General features: G+C 40.6%; 1 protein-coding gene across 2 annotated transcripts in view; it reads left to right on the top strand.

Moving 5' to 3' along the window:
* Positions 1-574: 574 nt before the first annotated feature.
* gulp1a (GULP PTB domain containing engulfment adaptor 1a) overlaps positions 575-14,654 on the top strand; it is a 90,629-nt gene continuing 76,549 nt past the window's right edge. For both annotated transcript variants that reach the window (XM_071900886.2, XM_078285894.1), the window contains exon 1: positions 575-669. The gene's annotated coding sequence lies outside the window, so the exon portion shown is untranslated. The remainder of the gene's footprint in view (positions 670-14,654) is intronic.

Raw genomic sequence — 14,654 nt, 5'->3', positions numbered from 1 at the left:
TTTCTCCTCATTGGTCAGATAGGTTTCGACTTATTTCACTTTGAAATGAATGTGACTGCTGTTTCTAAGATTCTGACTTATTATCCTGCTCTCTTTGACCACCAAACGAGCAGATTAATTTTTTATTACTTCTAAATAAATGTTTATCCATAAAAGTTACCTATTGCAGCTTTAAATATGAATTTTCCAGCCTAGTTTTTGAACAAACTTCGCGGTTGCTAAGCGACACATAAATACCTGTAGCCTATGAGCGATGGCGATTTTCAGTAACATGCGATCACAGGTGCACCTTACCCTTTAACTGATATTTTACAACGGCTTTGAACGTGGCTCGGCCAATCAGAACTGCGAAGTGGAACTATACATTTAGAAAACATGAATATTAACATTGTCGTAAGCAGTTGAGCCTCCTTATATGGCGTCTGCCTCCCCACCGTCCTTTCCGGTCTCGTACGTCTTTCTCCTCCTTTTTTTTTCTGTGTATTATTCCAGTTGCGACCAAAGAGCTTTGCCGGTTGGGACCGAGTGCACGCTGACGTCACCAAACTTCTCCAGCAGCTGTGGCGAGCGGAGGGGAGAGAGAGAGAGAATGAGAGAGGTTGATGTGGAGCGCGCAGGACCGTGGGGTTTTTAACGGGACACTTTGGACTTCATCTTGCTCCAGTGACGGTAAGTAAAAGCAATTTATTTTGTGCTTTGTTTTTTTTTTTTTTTGGAGTAGTGAAAGGCTTTTTGTTTTTCAACTGTTTGGAGTTTGGCTGTCGAGGCTCTCGTCTGCTGCAAACATTTCTTTTGTTTTATTGCTCCGCTCACTTTCCGCCTCCTCACTTCGCTGCTGCGCGGTGCTCTCTGTCAACAAAAGTCGAAGTTGACATTACAGCATCTAAAATACGCCTTTATATCCTATTTGGTCCCTGACTCTTTTTTTTTTTAATTAGATGCATTCTTGACTAAACGGGAAACTTTGTTGCGCAATTAAGTTTCTGCTCGTGCAAGGTGGACTCTGAAGTAACGTTACGTCCAGTTTGCCTTTCTCCGTCGAAAATGCTGCAGTTTTGTCCACTTGTCACTTTTAACCAAACTGATTGAAGACCAGCAGAGGCTGTTATCTCCTCATTTTTATCCTTTACTGCTTTTTGACTGATCGGGTTTTTCACCAGCAAACACTTGACCTAGTCATTTGCCTTTGCGGTAACGTTAAATATTCTGTATCCTATTTTACATGCAGTAGGCTAATTAATGATGGAGATACACATGGGATACAATAAACAAATGCACATTACTTACATGTAATGCCAACGAGAACGCTGCTGATTCAAATGCATCTTCGTATTCTTAAGCAATGACACCCTTGCATGTAATACCGGTTTCGTTTGGGACACTACTTTTGAGTTTTTTCCTCATATTTGCTGTGTGTATAATGTATGAGCTGTGTGTGTGTGTGTGTGTGTAAAATGTAAGGCAGTTGGGATGCTTATAGGGCATCGTTTTTGTTTTGTTTTTTCCCCACAGAGAAGAGAGGCATATGGGAGGTTTTCAGTGAGTGACACTCACCGTGGGGAGAACATGTTCAGAACGATGCAACAGATTATGTCCTGGTTGTCAAAATGAACCGGGATCTATTTAAGGACTTACTGGGCCAAAAGAGACTCTGTTCCCTCTCATTTTCACTTGTCAGATATTCAAGATACACAATTAATTTTTTACACTAGTAATGGATTGGGGATTCAGTGTGACTGCAGTAGGTTTCTGAATTGTACTAAAGCAAATAATGATGTGCCCCTTTCCTGGAGGATATGGATCAGCTTCTGCCTGTCTACTTCTTGTTTCTGTCTCATACTATTCTTGGGTGATGAGTTGTTATTTCCTAAGATTGTGAAACAGAGGTTTTGGGGAGATTTGTTGCCATCAGCAATAACCATTATTTCACAAACGACTTCCTCATCCATTGAGCAGCATTATGCAAAAGCTCTGAAAACCGTTAGCCTGGATTCTTTTTTCAGCCACCTGGCTACAGTAATTGAAAAGCACCTCCAAGAGGCTCCTCTGGGTGGAGCATTGATGCGCTCATATTGTGAATATGCAAACCCATTTTCCAAATCAGCGCAAATTAGCCTTGAGGCTTGGAAGATTAAATTGCAATCCAGGACAGCATTTTCTAGTTTCCCAGCAATTTGCCAGGACAACATGGTAGAAGAAAGCACAAGTGTTCACGGAAATCAATTCAATTCAAGCAGAGTCAAATTTAAGGTGATAAAAATGAGGTGACCAAGTCTTAAAACGATCCTTGACACCCAGTGAGTTGCCACCCTGTGCTTTATTGTGTTGGATGGGCATTCTGCACACCGCTTTGCTTTGTATTGAGTGATGCAGAAATCTGTGAAGATTGTGCTTGAAATGTGTCACCACTACGATATGTTGGATCTGTCTGCTACTTGCTTGAAGCGTGAGGCACTAGAAAAAGATTAATTTGTCAAGTGGGCAAAACAGAACTTGGATTTTAAAGGTACAGGACACATTTCAGGCTTCCTGCTCACAGGCTAAAGAGTCCAACCAAATAGCAAAATAATAAAGACCTTAAATTAACTTTATGAGCAGAGGTTGCTAACTATTTTGTATCCCAAACCTGGTTTGTAGCTACATTTTGCTAAGATGCCATTGAGTGTCATTTGTGACCAAATGCTACCAACCCAGGTGCATTTAACTTTACAGGAGACCCATCAGGAAAAGTTGGAACTAAAAGAAAATGTATGATGAAAATGCATCTTTTTGATTTAATGAATCAATGTTTAGTAATATAAAGTCCTGAATAATGAAAAAATACTATATTGATATAACATTTAAGAGGACAAATTACTTGGAAATAACATATATACACTTATAGATTGCCTACCCATCCAAACGGACAATATTTTTAGATTTTAGATGATCAGACAACCAAATTTGTTTGTGTTTTTGTAAGCCTCGTCTTTGCTCTCTGCTGTCAAATGATTGTAAAATAGTAAGCATCAACAAATGTAACGCCAACACCCATGAAGACAGACTGTTGACATCACTAGCATGTTAGCTGTAGCCCACAAGTACCCGGATGTGTGTTTCTTGTGTGTTTCTATGAGACAGGCTGGTCAGGTGTGGCTTGCTTTATGATTAACTTGGGTTGGCTTGGGAGGCTAACAAGGTGTTGTCACCGGTGTTTCCTCTTGATATGCTCACATCAGTCACTCGCTTTGCTTGAAATAGCGAGGCAGGAGGAGGCATCTGCTGTGCATTTTTGATTTCAGGAATACGTCTGTATGACAGCACAAGCTCAAAATATAGCTGGCTTTGACATGTGCTGAATGTATATTTATAGAGTAATGTCCCCTTGCACTGTATGTGTGGTCCTCTTGTCCCTGCAGCATGTCAGTACCAGCATGATATTGCTGAATATGCTGTCAATATGTCTCTGCACCGGAGCTTCTAAGACAAATTTGCCCTTGCAGAATAAAGTGATTCTGATTCCGATTTTAGGTTTGACATATTGACTGATCACATCCGTAAAACGACTCTATCTAGGCACATTAGGGAGCTGGTTAAGAAATTCAAAATGTCTCTACCGTACCGTCGACAGCATACGTGTTTATCACTCACAGCCTGTCCTCAGAAGTTTCAGCAGACACTCCCATCTATCAGTGCAAGATCACAGAGTGACTGATAACATCATTACTATCAGCCCATGCTCCCTATTCCTCACTGTCACCAAAAACTCTATTACAACAAGTTCATCTTTCCACCTAGAGCTGTTTGTTGTCAGATCGTTGGGAGGCTGACGTGATTTCAACATCATACACAGAAATACTGTTCGGAAATACGAACAGTTAGTCATCCACTATGAAAATTGCAGCTATTACCGCTATAATCGAAATGGAGAAGAAAGACTTCAGGGCTTTTGTTTAGTGGCTAAATCTTCATATCATCATGTCCATGCCAAAAAAAAAAAATGCTTATGATGTAAGCGTATCAGTGAGTTGCCTAAGTCAAGATAATTAATATTTTTGTCTTGCTTGGCTGGGGCGTTGACTCTCACAAATGTCAAAGCCTTGGGTCTCACCATCGCTGTGATTGAATTAATCCTCTCAGCACTTATTACATATCTCAATTAATCATAGGCTCTTGCAAATGAGACAGCTGAAGGTGCCTTGGGTCTGCGATCATGTTCCCGCCTATACTCCACACTCGTGTCCTGTTTCCTTTGTCTTAGTTTTTCTTGGATGAGGCGGGTATTGTTTTGCTGAATAAAGGCTCCTCTCCAGCCCTGATGAAGCTCCTTTGTTGTTCATGCAGTGTGTCAATCTGGAGCTATATTAAGAGCCATGTGAGCCCAAGAACTGCAGGAGAAAAAAAAAAAAAATTAAATACAGCTAAAGTCCCAGGCACTTAAAAAGGTATTTTTGCATTCAGTGCTTTGATGTCTCAATTGAAAATAGCACTTGTGTGCTGCTCTCTTCTGCATAAATCATTTTAATATGCCCGCGCAGCTAACCAAAAGGGTGGTATAATAATGTACAATACTAAAAAAACACATTAGTATGAAACCAGCACCGTACTGCTCCTCCAAGTCTATTTCAATAAAATGTGCAGTTATAGCTATGGAAAGAAATTAAAATACGATGTTGTTGAATATGTTGTTGAAAGTCCATGACCTCACACTAAAGGTAAATTATTGATTATAATAAAGAAGCTTATAATCCAAGTAGACAATTGTTGTACATTGAACTCTGAAAGTCTCATTGGTGTTGCACCAAAACAAACAGCTAAGCCACTGCCTCCCCCACAAGTCTTAACTGCCACTCTGTAAAGCAGAGATATTCAATTAAATCTGAAAAGGACTCACACATTTCCTAGAAAACAAAGGTCTGGATTATCGGCATAGTTATAAACTTAGAATTGTTCATATTTTATGATGCATGGTTATTGTTCGACTATGAAAACATAAAATTAAACCACTTAGATTTGCTTCAAACAATTATAAATGCTTTATATTTTCAACAACAATATAGCAAAAGCAATGTGCTTTGGAGAGCCGGTGCAGAATGTTATGGATATTTGTTATGCTGTTTTTAATTATAATTGTTTGATTTACAAAAAAACTAAAAGTGCCTATTCTGACATCATTAGCCTACTAAAAAACAAAAGGTGGTTCTGTTATCCGAATCATGCATTCAATAAAATAACAATAATCCTAAAAAAACACCAAAGTGCACATCTTCTGAACATCTGAGGGTCCAGTTATTATGACAATATGAATGACGCACTTTCCCAAGAATGTTGCTGTCACTCTGGTTTTCCCCTCTCTTTCCCTTCTCCTCCTCTACTTTCCCTCTGCCATTCAATGAGAGAAATGAGCCTTTCTGTGTCCTGCCAATATTTTGAGCCTTGGCAAAAAATGGAGTAAGTGCACTTCTCAGACACTTGTGCAGATGATCATTGGTAAGTCTAGTACGGTATCTGCGGCTTTGATGAGTTAAGTGATTTGCATAAAAGCATGAGATTGGACAAAGCGCGGCCACCGCAGGACCCTGGTGGCTCCGCCAAAGCAAGTGACAAAGCTACACTAGTTCATTTGAAACTGGCTTGGAATAAATAATTGCAGTATTTTTTACCTGGAACACTGTGTGGTCCGTACATCCTTTGGTGGGTCTGGATCCAGACCGCTGTCTGCCAAATAAAGGAGGGTGTAGAGGGTCATAGAGTAGAATCATCCAGCCAATACGAGAAAATGGGGTTGCATAAAATGTACCTAAAAACCAAATACAGAATTTAAAGAGCCTGTATCATAGACATTTTTTTGTCAGGACAGACTGTTAACAGCAGTTGGACCCGCTCCCGTAAAACACCAAATGAGTCGAGGGTAAATAAATCTGCCAGATGAGTGAACAGAACGAGGTGCTGGTCCTAATGAAAACTTTCAGCGTGATAAATAGACCTTCTTATTGGCCTGGTTCCTCAGACGCCACATTACAGACCAGACTGGGAATACTTCCCTTCCTTGTGTCTTAAGCAGCCTACACATACAGTAAGTGTTCTGTGCATCGCTCACTGCAAAGAAGAGCGCAGGTAGACGAGTCGGTGAGTTGATATGTCATCATGTAAGCCAAGTTTGACAACTGACATTTCAACATTGCAATACTTTTTTGCCCAAGATCGTGATATGTTTTCAGTGTGGTGTTGTAAAGTTTGCGGTATTCATTAACACACAGGGTGAGTTTTTCCTCCATTTCTTCACATCGCCTGCTTACAGAACACAAAGCTACAATCTCACTGGTAGCGCTCTGAAAGGTCAGCCTTAAACACGGTCAAAGTTGAAGTAATTTGAACTCAGACTGCAGCGGCTGGGTGGCAAACTTGGAGCGGTGTGCGTTGCCAAGGGTAGCGCTGCCGCCGAGGTGGGCGCCACTCCTCCGCCACGGGAAAACAACAGCTCAGCTGGTGCAAAGCTGTTTTGCCGCTGATCATGTGTAAGAACCTTTAGGTATGCTTGATTTAGTATGCTTAGTGCTGTGTGGGAGAGTTTGGACATTTGGGACTACTCTGTTGTTTCCATTACTTTAACAAAGAAGCTGTTAATCAAGCACACCCTCAGTTTCATACTGTCACACTGTTACTGTGGCCTGCTAATCACAGAATGATGCACAGTTGTGAGCTTGACAGGTAATCTATTAATGCTTATTTAACACACTGCATGTTACAACCTTATGCTACCAACCTTTTTTTAAGTGATATATGGATCTACATAAAAATCCCTCAAGTTATTATAAGTTATTTTCAAATGTTTTGGATATGGCCGTAGGAAGGCTTGGCTTTTTGCCAAACCCATGGCATTTTGATTCCCAGTGATGTAGTGGAGCTGTAAGGGTTATGGCCAGCCACACAAGAAATCACTTGGCATAGATTTTAGTGTTGTTCTGTAGCAGTGGCGGGAAGAGGCTGAACTTCATCATGGTGAGGCCGTACCACAGTAACCAGAGAGGAAATCTAAAGCCACAGCAGTCATGTCAGCCTCCATTTTAGCTGACGTTGAAAGAGATGAGATACACGTCATGAGGAATGAATTTCAATGTGTTTGTGGCCTAAAGGTGAGGCAGTTATTTGTGTCATCTACGTTGTGTGGGTTTTTCCTCTCTGGGAGATCTCTACAGCTCTCCTGCATGCTGCTGTTCGAGCCTTCTTCTTTGATGTACCGTGTGCGCTACAGTATATAGTTATGCCCTCAATATGTCAGTACACTTAATTTGCACATGACTTGTGTGGAATATACATTTACCATTGAGTGTACATCTTTGACAGATATTTCAATCAAATAATGTAGGAAATAATCATTTTAAAATGCCGTTCCAGTTCTATTAGAGCATGTCACTGGACAGTAATTGGAAGCAGTATTTGAATCTACAAGTTAGAATGACCCTATTCTCCTCAAGGTAGAACTGCAGCCAGCCTCCATAATCACATACCATAGTCCATTAAAAGTTAGGTGCCAAGATTGCTTTTGTATTCATTACCAGCTGTTGCCCATTGACATTTTGTAGAAATGTCTCTCGCTGTCTCTGTGATAGGTCAGATTGATCTTGTAAGTAAATCACAACTGAGACAAGGGAAGTCAATGACTGAGAGGATGAGAAGAGCATCACCATCACCTTCACTGCTGTATTGGTTGTGTCTTTAGCTTCGCTCCAATGTGTCGAGGCAAATCACAACAACCGAGCTGACTTAGAGTGGTTGGCTACAATGGTGTCTGGCATTATTTGAAAACCTTAATTTGGTCTCTGCACTCAGGCGTCCTTGTGGCTCGGTGGGCTGGGGTGCATGCCATGTGCTCTCTCTTAAGGCTCAATTATGCTCAACGTTAAATACGTATACGGACGGAGCCTTCTGTCCGTACTCTGCGTTCATTTCTTCCGTATTTGTGCACGTCTTCTGAAAGCTTACGGATACGGACAAAACGGAGCAGTACCACCGGAAATCGTGGGGGCAGTGTAGCCAATAGTTCAAGCGAGACCAGCGAGACACGACGAAGACATGTTGGCGACGGTGGACAGAAACTGTTGACTCTCTACTGCCCTCTAGTGGATGTATTGCTTAACATCCATGCCAACGTAAAGGACGCATGGTATGTGGTAAGTACTGTATGTGGGCAGTGACGGTTACATCGTTTGAAGCGGACGTATTTATTTTCGTACGTAAAGGGAGCATAAATGAGCCTTTACTCTCTGTCTGGCTGTCAGGCTTTTCCATCCTTCCTGTCTTGGCCCATTGTGTACCATTTTCAAAGCAGAAATGGCATTAAAAAGTAATGCTTAAAAGCTTTCTCACTTGTAATTTGTCATACAGTTTGAGATGTTTGCCCGTGAATGTCTTAGAGCATGGCTTTAAATCGATTATCTTTTGGTTTATCCAGTGTGCCTTTTCAGCCTCATTTTAAAGAACTTGGGTGAGCGCTAACATATCGTAATGTAATTTAGTGACATGAATCTGTGACTTGTGCGTTGTTTTGTGTCACAGAAGGGCGGGCCTGCATTTCAGCGAGGTTTGCTTGTCAGTGTTCAGGCATGGATAAGGTTATAGAGTACATTTTGATTAATGAAATTGTCTGTGTAATGTAATATGGTGATGAATGTGCTTCTGCTTTTCTAATGGGATGAGAAAGATGCCGTCTCACAATTAGCTCTCTTAGCTATCAAAATTTGATAGTGATGGTTACTATATTTAGCCACAGCAGACACTTGGTCTGAATGCTAAATGAGTTTGCAGTTTGAAGTTCCTTCATCCTTGCCCACAAGTCCTTATGATGGCTCCCAGACATATTTAGAGAAGCTGACCTCTCATTTTTCAGTGTAAATCGATGATGCTAACTGTTTTAAGAAACCATCACTTCTGCATGTTGATGCATATTGTTGGCTTATGAGTAAAATCCTCTGAATCAGGGTTGTTCTCCCACTCTGTATTCATGCAGTTCTGTCAAGGCCTGTGTGGCAGCTTATTTGACTCATGGCTTGCCCGGACTGGATTGCACAATAAAGCCATCCACTCAGTCATCAAGCACTCACTTCACTGTCACTTTGCTCAAACACTAAACCAAAACACTTGCCGCTTAAAGTAAAAGGATCTAGCAAATAAGTCACTGCGGCAACCAAGCAAAACAAAAGGGCTTCACGACGGTTCTGAAACACAACCACAGGGCAGCGACTGAGAAGTACAAGTAACTAAAACTAAAAAAGACTGACTGTTGCACTTCTGAAAATGGGGGTTTTCACTCTTGTTTTCATGTTTTTAGATCTCTTGTTCATTCATTGTCTTTACCTGCTTATACTACCAGTCAAAAGTTTGGACACACCTGATTGAATGTACTATGTTTTTCATTATCTTAAAGCCATTTTGATCTAAAGGCTTTTGCTTAAATGCTTGAAATGCATTTCTTAGACAAATATAAATAGTGAAGTTGATGCCTATGTGTGAATTTCTTTCCAAAGCCTTTGCCTTTCCATCAAGGCAAAGGGCGGCTACTTTAAAGAATCTAAAATATAAGATAGTTTTGATTTGTTTAACACTTTTTTGGTCACTGCATAATTCCACTTGTGTTATTGACGTCTTAACTATTATTCTAAAATGTGAAAAATAGTCAAAATAAAGAAAAATGCATGTGCCCAAACTTTTGACTGGTAGTGTATTCCTTGTCAGGGTCACGGCGGGGCTGCAGCCTATCCCAGCATGCATTGGGCGAAAGGCGCCCTTGACAGGTTGCCAGTCCATCACAGGGCTAACGCATGCAGACAGACAATCATGTTCATACCTACGGGCAATTTTAGAGTCTCGAATCCACCTGACTTGCATGTCATTAGAATATTGGGAGGAAACTGGAGCACCCTGAGGAAACCCATGTGAACTCCACACAGCAAGGGCAGGGTGGGTGGGTGGGGGAATCAAACCGTCTAGCTGTGAGGCGACGGAGCTAACCGCCGAGCCGATGTGCCGCCCTACATCTCTTGTTTCAGACAGACTCACATTTATTACCGAGCAACACAGTGCGGAGCAGATAAAAGCATCAGATATCTTCATTTCATCATCCCCTCGCAGATTCTGTTCAGCTTTGCAGAAGTTGACGGGCGGCACTCTGTCTGGCTGGCGGCTCCGAGCCCGGCAAAGCAGACAAGGGGGGCGACAGACTGGCACTGCCGGCACTGGCATCCCAATTTGTCTGAGGCATGATGAGGCATGTCTTCATGATCCAGCACCTCCCAAAGAAACCACTGGCACACGCCTCTCCAAGGCTTCCCTAGTTAATGCAAGAAGTCATCGCATTGTGAGCGGAAACTGATCGCTTTTTATGGCTCTTTTATTTCTGTGATGAGCACCATCCATTTCAAGGGGCAGGCCCCGACGCTTTGCGGCTGACATTTTTCGTCCATTTTTTTGACAACGTGACTGCATTATCCTCCTCCTCGTAACGGATTGGCAGGAGTTATCTGTGTTTTATTGGTATTGTTTAGGGCTTTAGCGGGAAGGCTGATTTTTCTGGTTTTTTTTGTTCATCCTCCTATGTGTAGTGAGACTGCATATCTCATCGTAGCAGGCCTGAAATGGCTATTTATGTGTTGTAGATGTTTTGCCAAGGCTGCAGTCCGCCACACATACTTATCCCCCACAAGTACATTATTCATTTTCTTCTGCCCTATCAGCCTGGAAGCTTCCTCCATAAAGTTCATTCACATTAAAACTAATTAGATTTATTGGGGCCCATTACAATGCTGCCTCCTTGTGCCAATACCGTCAGGATTTTGGTATTGTACCTATGCTGTTGTCTGTAATCCAAGTTGACTATAACATATTCCTGCTTTATATCTTTGACATATACTTGGCTGTCTCAATTAAAAGTCACTTTCTCAGAAAGTTTATTTTAGTTCTTGAACTCTTTTATGATCATGACCCTCTTTGCAGTGTAATCCAATTATTATTGACTCATTATTATTGTTCATTGTTGACTTTTACATAATGTTTTGCATAAAGTGAAATGTTTGGGATTAATATTTTTCAGCAGCATTGCTAGCCAAATGCTCGGGACCAGCCACAGTTTTTTAACCACAGTTGTTAGCCCTGATTTGGTACCAGCAGCAGGCACGTGCACAGATAGACCCCAGGTGGTGCTCAAGCACCTGCCCTTCTGGCCTCTGACTAGATACGTGGCCTTTTTGCAAGACATTTTTTTTCTATTTCTTTTTCTAATTTTATATTTTAGTTTTTAAATTGCCCATGGCATCAATTCTCAATTAAAAGCGTGCTGTAATGCCCGACAACTGCATTTAATTTCTAATTCTGCGAGACCGCACGAGCCCCGCCCCTCCCTCGTCCACTTCCCTTGTCACAGCCTCCACAGGTAACGCAGCAAACCGAGCGCCCTGCAGCAGCATCACGTCTCCCTCACCTGCCTTCATTGGTTACAGCCAGGTAACGGTAGTGTTTGCCCTAAGCCTCAGCATTGTTTGTCACTGTTGTGAAATTAAACTACTATTAAAACATCTCAATACAGCCAGCCTAATTTAGGCAATAGCCCACCATTAAGCTTAACAACAAGCAAGCTAGTCTGGCGTAAAATGGCGTCTCAATGAAAACGATTGAACTCCGGTAGGCTAGTTCCTTTGTCAGGCAACTGAAACAAATAAATATGCATTACGTGGTTAATAGTCTATGCAATCATATTTGGATATCAGAAACGTTAGCCGACCTGTCACCCGTCACAAGAAAATGTGCAAATATATGATTCGTCCACTGTACATGCTCATACTGATTAGCAAAAGCTTTAAGATATAGCTTAGTAAATTATCGATTCTTACTCCTGTGACACAAAATTTACTGGTAGTTGTAGGCAAGCCAACTTATTGTCATTTCAATACAATAGTCCAGGGCCTTTACAAGCTCAGATTTGAAAGTTTAACTGTTCATCTAATTTTATTGAAATCTTATTATAGGCCCACAATTTATTTTAACTATACAAAGTGGTTTGGCGATTCTCAAAGAGGGGTGCCCTTTTTTTTCCGCTTGAGCACCCGCCCCCCAAAATGTCTGTGCACGGCCCTGACCAGTATCAGTTTTCCAGATTGAGATCTGGTCTGGGCAGATTTTCGACTGGGGAGATGACAGTTGGATCAGATTGTATTCATTGTAAGTGGGTAAACAGTTTGCTTCCTGATCGAGCTTGCAGAATTGGCTGTTGCCTATCAGATAAATTCAAACTTGTTTGATTTTGATGGCTCAAATCTAGGAAAATGTGGATTGGCAGAAAGGGTTTGTGGCACATTACATGATCAGAGCCTTTGATAATCAGCGTCTTTTTGCGAGTTGAGCTCTCACAAAAGAATGCATGGCAAATTAATAGTCATAATACAGTATACTACTTGTCTTAATGGTTACAAAGTGCTGCAAAATGAAAGGAAACCCACCAAGATACAGGATCAACAATCATATAACTGCTTGAATCCATTAATCCCCACAGCTTATTAAAGCCTAGTCGGCACAACAAGTTAACAACACTAATACACTAACACATGATGAGCATGAGCTCATACAACAGTGTAAGAAAGAGATTATAAAAATGAGATTTCTGTTGACTTAAACCACATTTGAAAATAATGGCTTCTTGGGCAAGTTGCTCAGAAGAAGCCCAGATCACTAGAGGAGTTTAGATCATCAGGACATTCAAATTCTCTTGACTAGCTTTCCTTGGCTTGTAGATTTAGGCTTGTCACATTTCATACCAAGTGATTTAGATTTTTGGGATATTATTATGTTTTGTGATTGTTGTGGATCCCCTCAGCTTTGATACATTTATTGTAGCCTCATTTCCTAATAGGTGCACCTTTCTGGTATAGCATCACCAAAAAAACTGAAAAGACCAGTTATTCAGCATGAAATACGCTTAGGTTTCACAGTCTTATTAGGATTAAAGTGTTGTAGTCTCTCTGAAACTAAAGATATTTCCTCTGGGTTGTCGGGTGCCACTTATAGCTCACAAAATATCTGAGTGGTTTCTTTTTTTGTGTGTGAAGCATTATCGTGGTATTAAAAGTTTTTGATATGCCTTCATTTCCCGCTTTGATTGCACTATTTGTACATCATTTGTTTGAGTGGCATTATAGTGGAATTATAACTCAATCCTCCCAGGGCAACAACTTGTCATATTCTGATGAGCTCAGAGCTCACTTTTTGCCTGCAAAATGTCCATTCCCTCGGAGATTTTTTAGCATAAATTTGACCTTTAAATGTGATTTTCCTCATCTTCTGATCCACTCACTGATAGATGCCACAATAAAATTACATAACCAGCAAAAAAAACCCACAAACAAACATCTGATATATGGAATATCCTCCCAAATAGCATCATATAGTCTAGAAGGTATAAGAGAAAATACCTTAGAATTTGCAGGGAAAATTCACAGCTTTCCTTTGATCAGTTTAATCACCATTGGCTAACATGAGCAACTCTTTTCCGAAGCTAGATTTGACAGAACCAAGACTCTGAACCAGGATACCTTTTGGAGCTGGTTTTTGACAGTGCAGTGGAGGCAGACTTTCATTCCAAAAATGATCATTTCATTCAACTGTCGTTCTAAATGGATTCTGTCAAAGTGATGAATTGATTTCCTCTTAATTATTTATGGAGCACCTGCAGAGTGTGTTGCTTGATTATAGCACAAGATTGGCGATCTTGTTTCTCTTGTTTCTAGCTTCAGGGGATACTACATCTTGGCTAAACATTCTGAGGTTTTAGGAGTAGTAATAGTAAGTAAATTCTCTCTGAACTTTTGCTTCAAAGAAAGCCTGAATCTGTGAACTCCTTACTTTTTGTGTTCTCCTGTTACCTTTGGGGACATTTGAAAAGCCCTAAAGTGTAAGAAGGAATGGATGCCACAATATCTAGAAAAGTTGTATCATAGACTAGGGCTGGACGATGTGGTTGAAATCAATATCATGATAATCATAAGGATTTTTCTCAATATCAATATATATCACGATATGGTTCATGTATGCAAAATCACGTTAAATAATCAAATTAATGTTCATCTCATTGAACCGAATGGTAATGTTAGGTGTGATGTCAAACAAAACTGAAATTTTCAAATAATATTCCTACCATACCTCATTTTATCAGAGTTTTTAAGTAAAATTTGCTTGTCATCATCAATTTAGACAGCAGAAAAGTGTGTCACGATATTAAAATATCTTCATATCATCACGATATGATTCCACTGAAAGACGATAAACGATAATATTGAATTATCGTCCAGCCCTATCACAGACCTTTGTCCATGGAGCTATGGAGAGTCTCCATGAATATTTCCTTATAATAGGCCCTTTTCACATCGTCATGGTAACAGCTTCCTTGCTGAGAAACCGGTGCATCACACCTTCTGTGGCAAGTTTCTTTCTTGCAACTTATTGACAAACCAATCCAACAAAGACAACAAAAACAACAAAATTGTAATGGTTACTAGCACTAAATACATAATGTAACAAATAAATGTAACTAAACATTTTGGGCAGGTTGTGGAGCGATTTTTGAGAAACCGGTGCATTACAACTTTCTGAACAGAATGTGAAAAGGGCCTATTAATGAAGGACTAACT

This window comes from Centroberyx gerrardi, chromosome 10, assembly GCF_048128805.1.
Source record: "Centroberyx gerrardi isolate f3 chromosome 10, fCenGer3.hap1.cur.20231027, whole genome shotgun sequence".
Lineage (NCBI taxonomy): Eukaryota > Metazoa > Chordata > Actinopteri > Beryciformes > Berycidae > Centroberyx > Centroberyx gerrardi.
The sequence above is the reverse complement of the archived record's forward strand: the minus strand, read 5'-3'. Positions and strand labels throughout refer to the sequence as shown.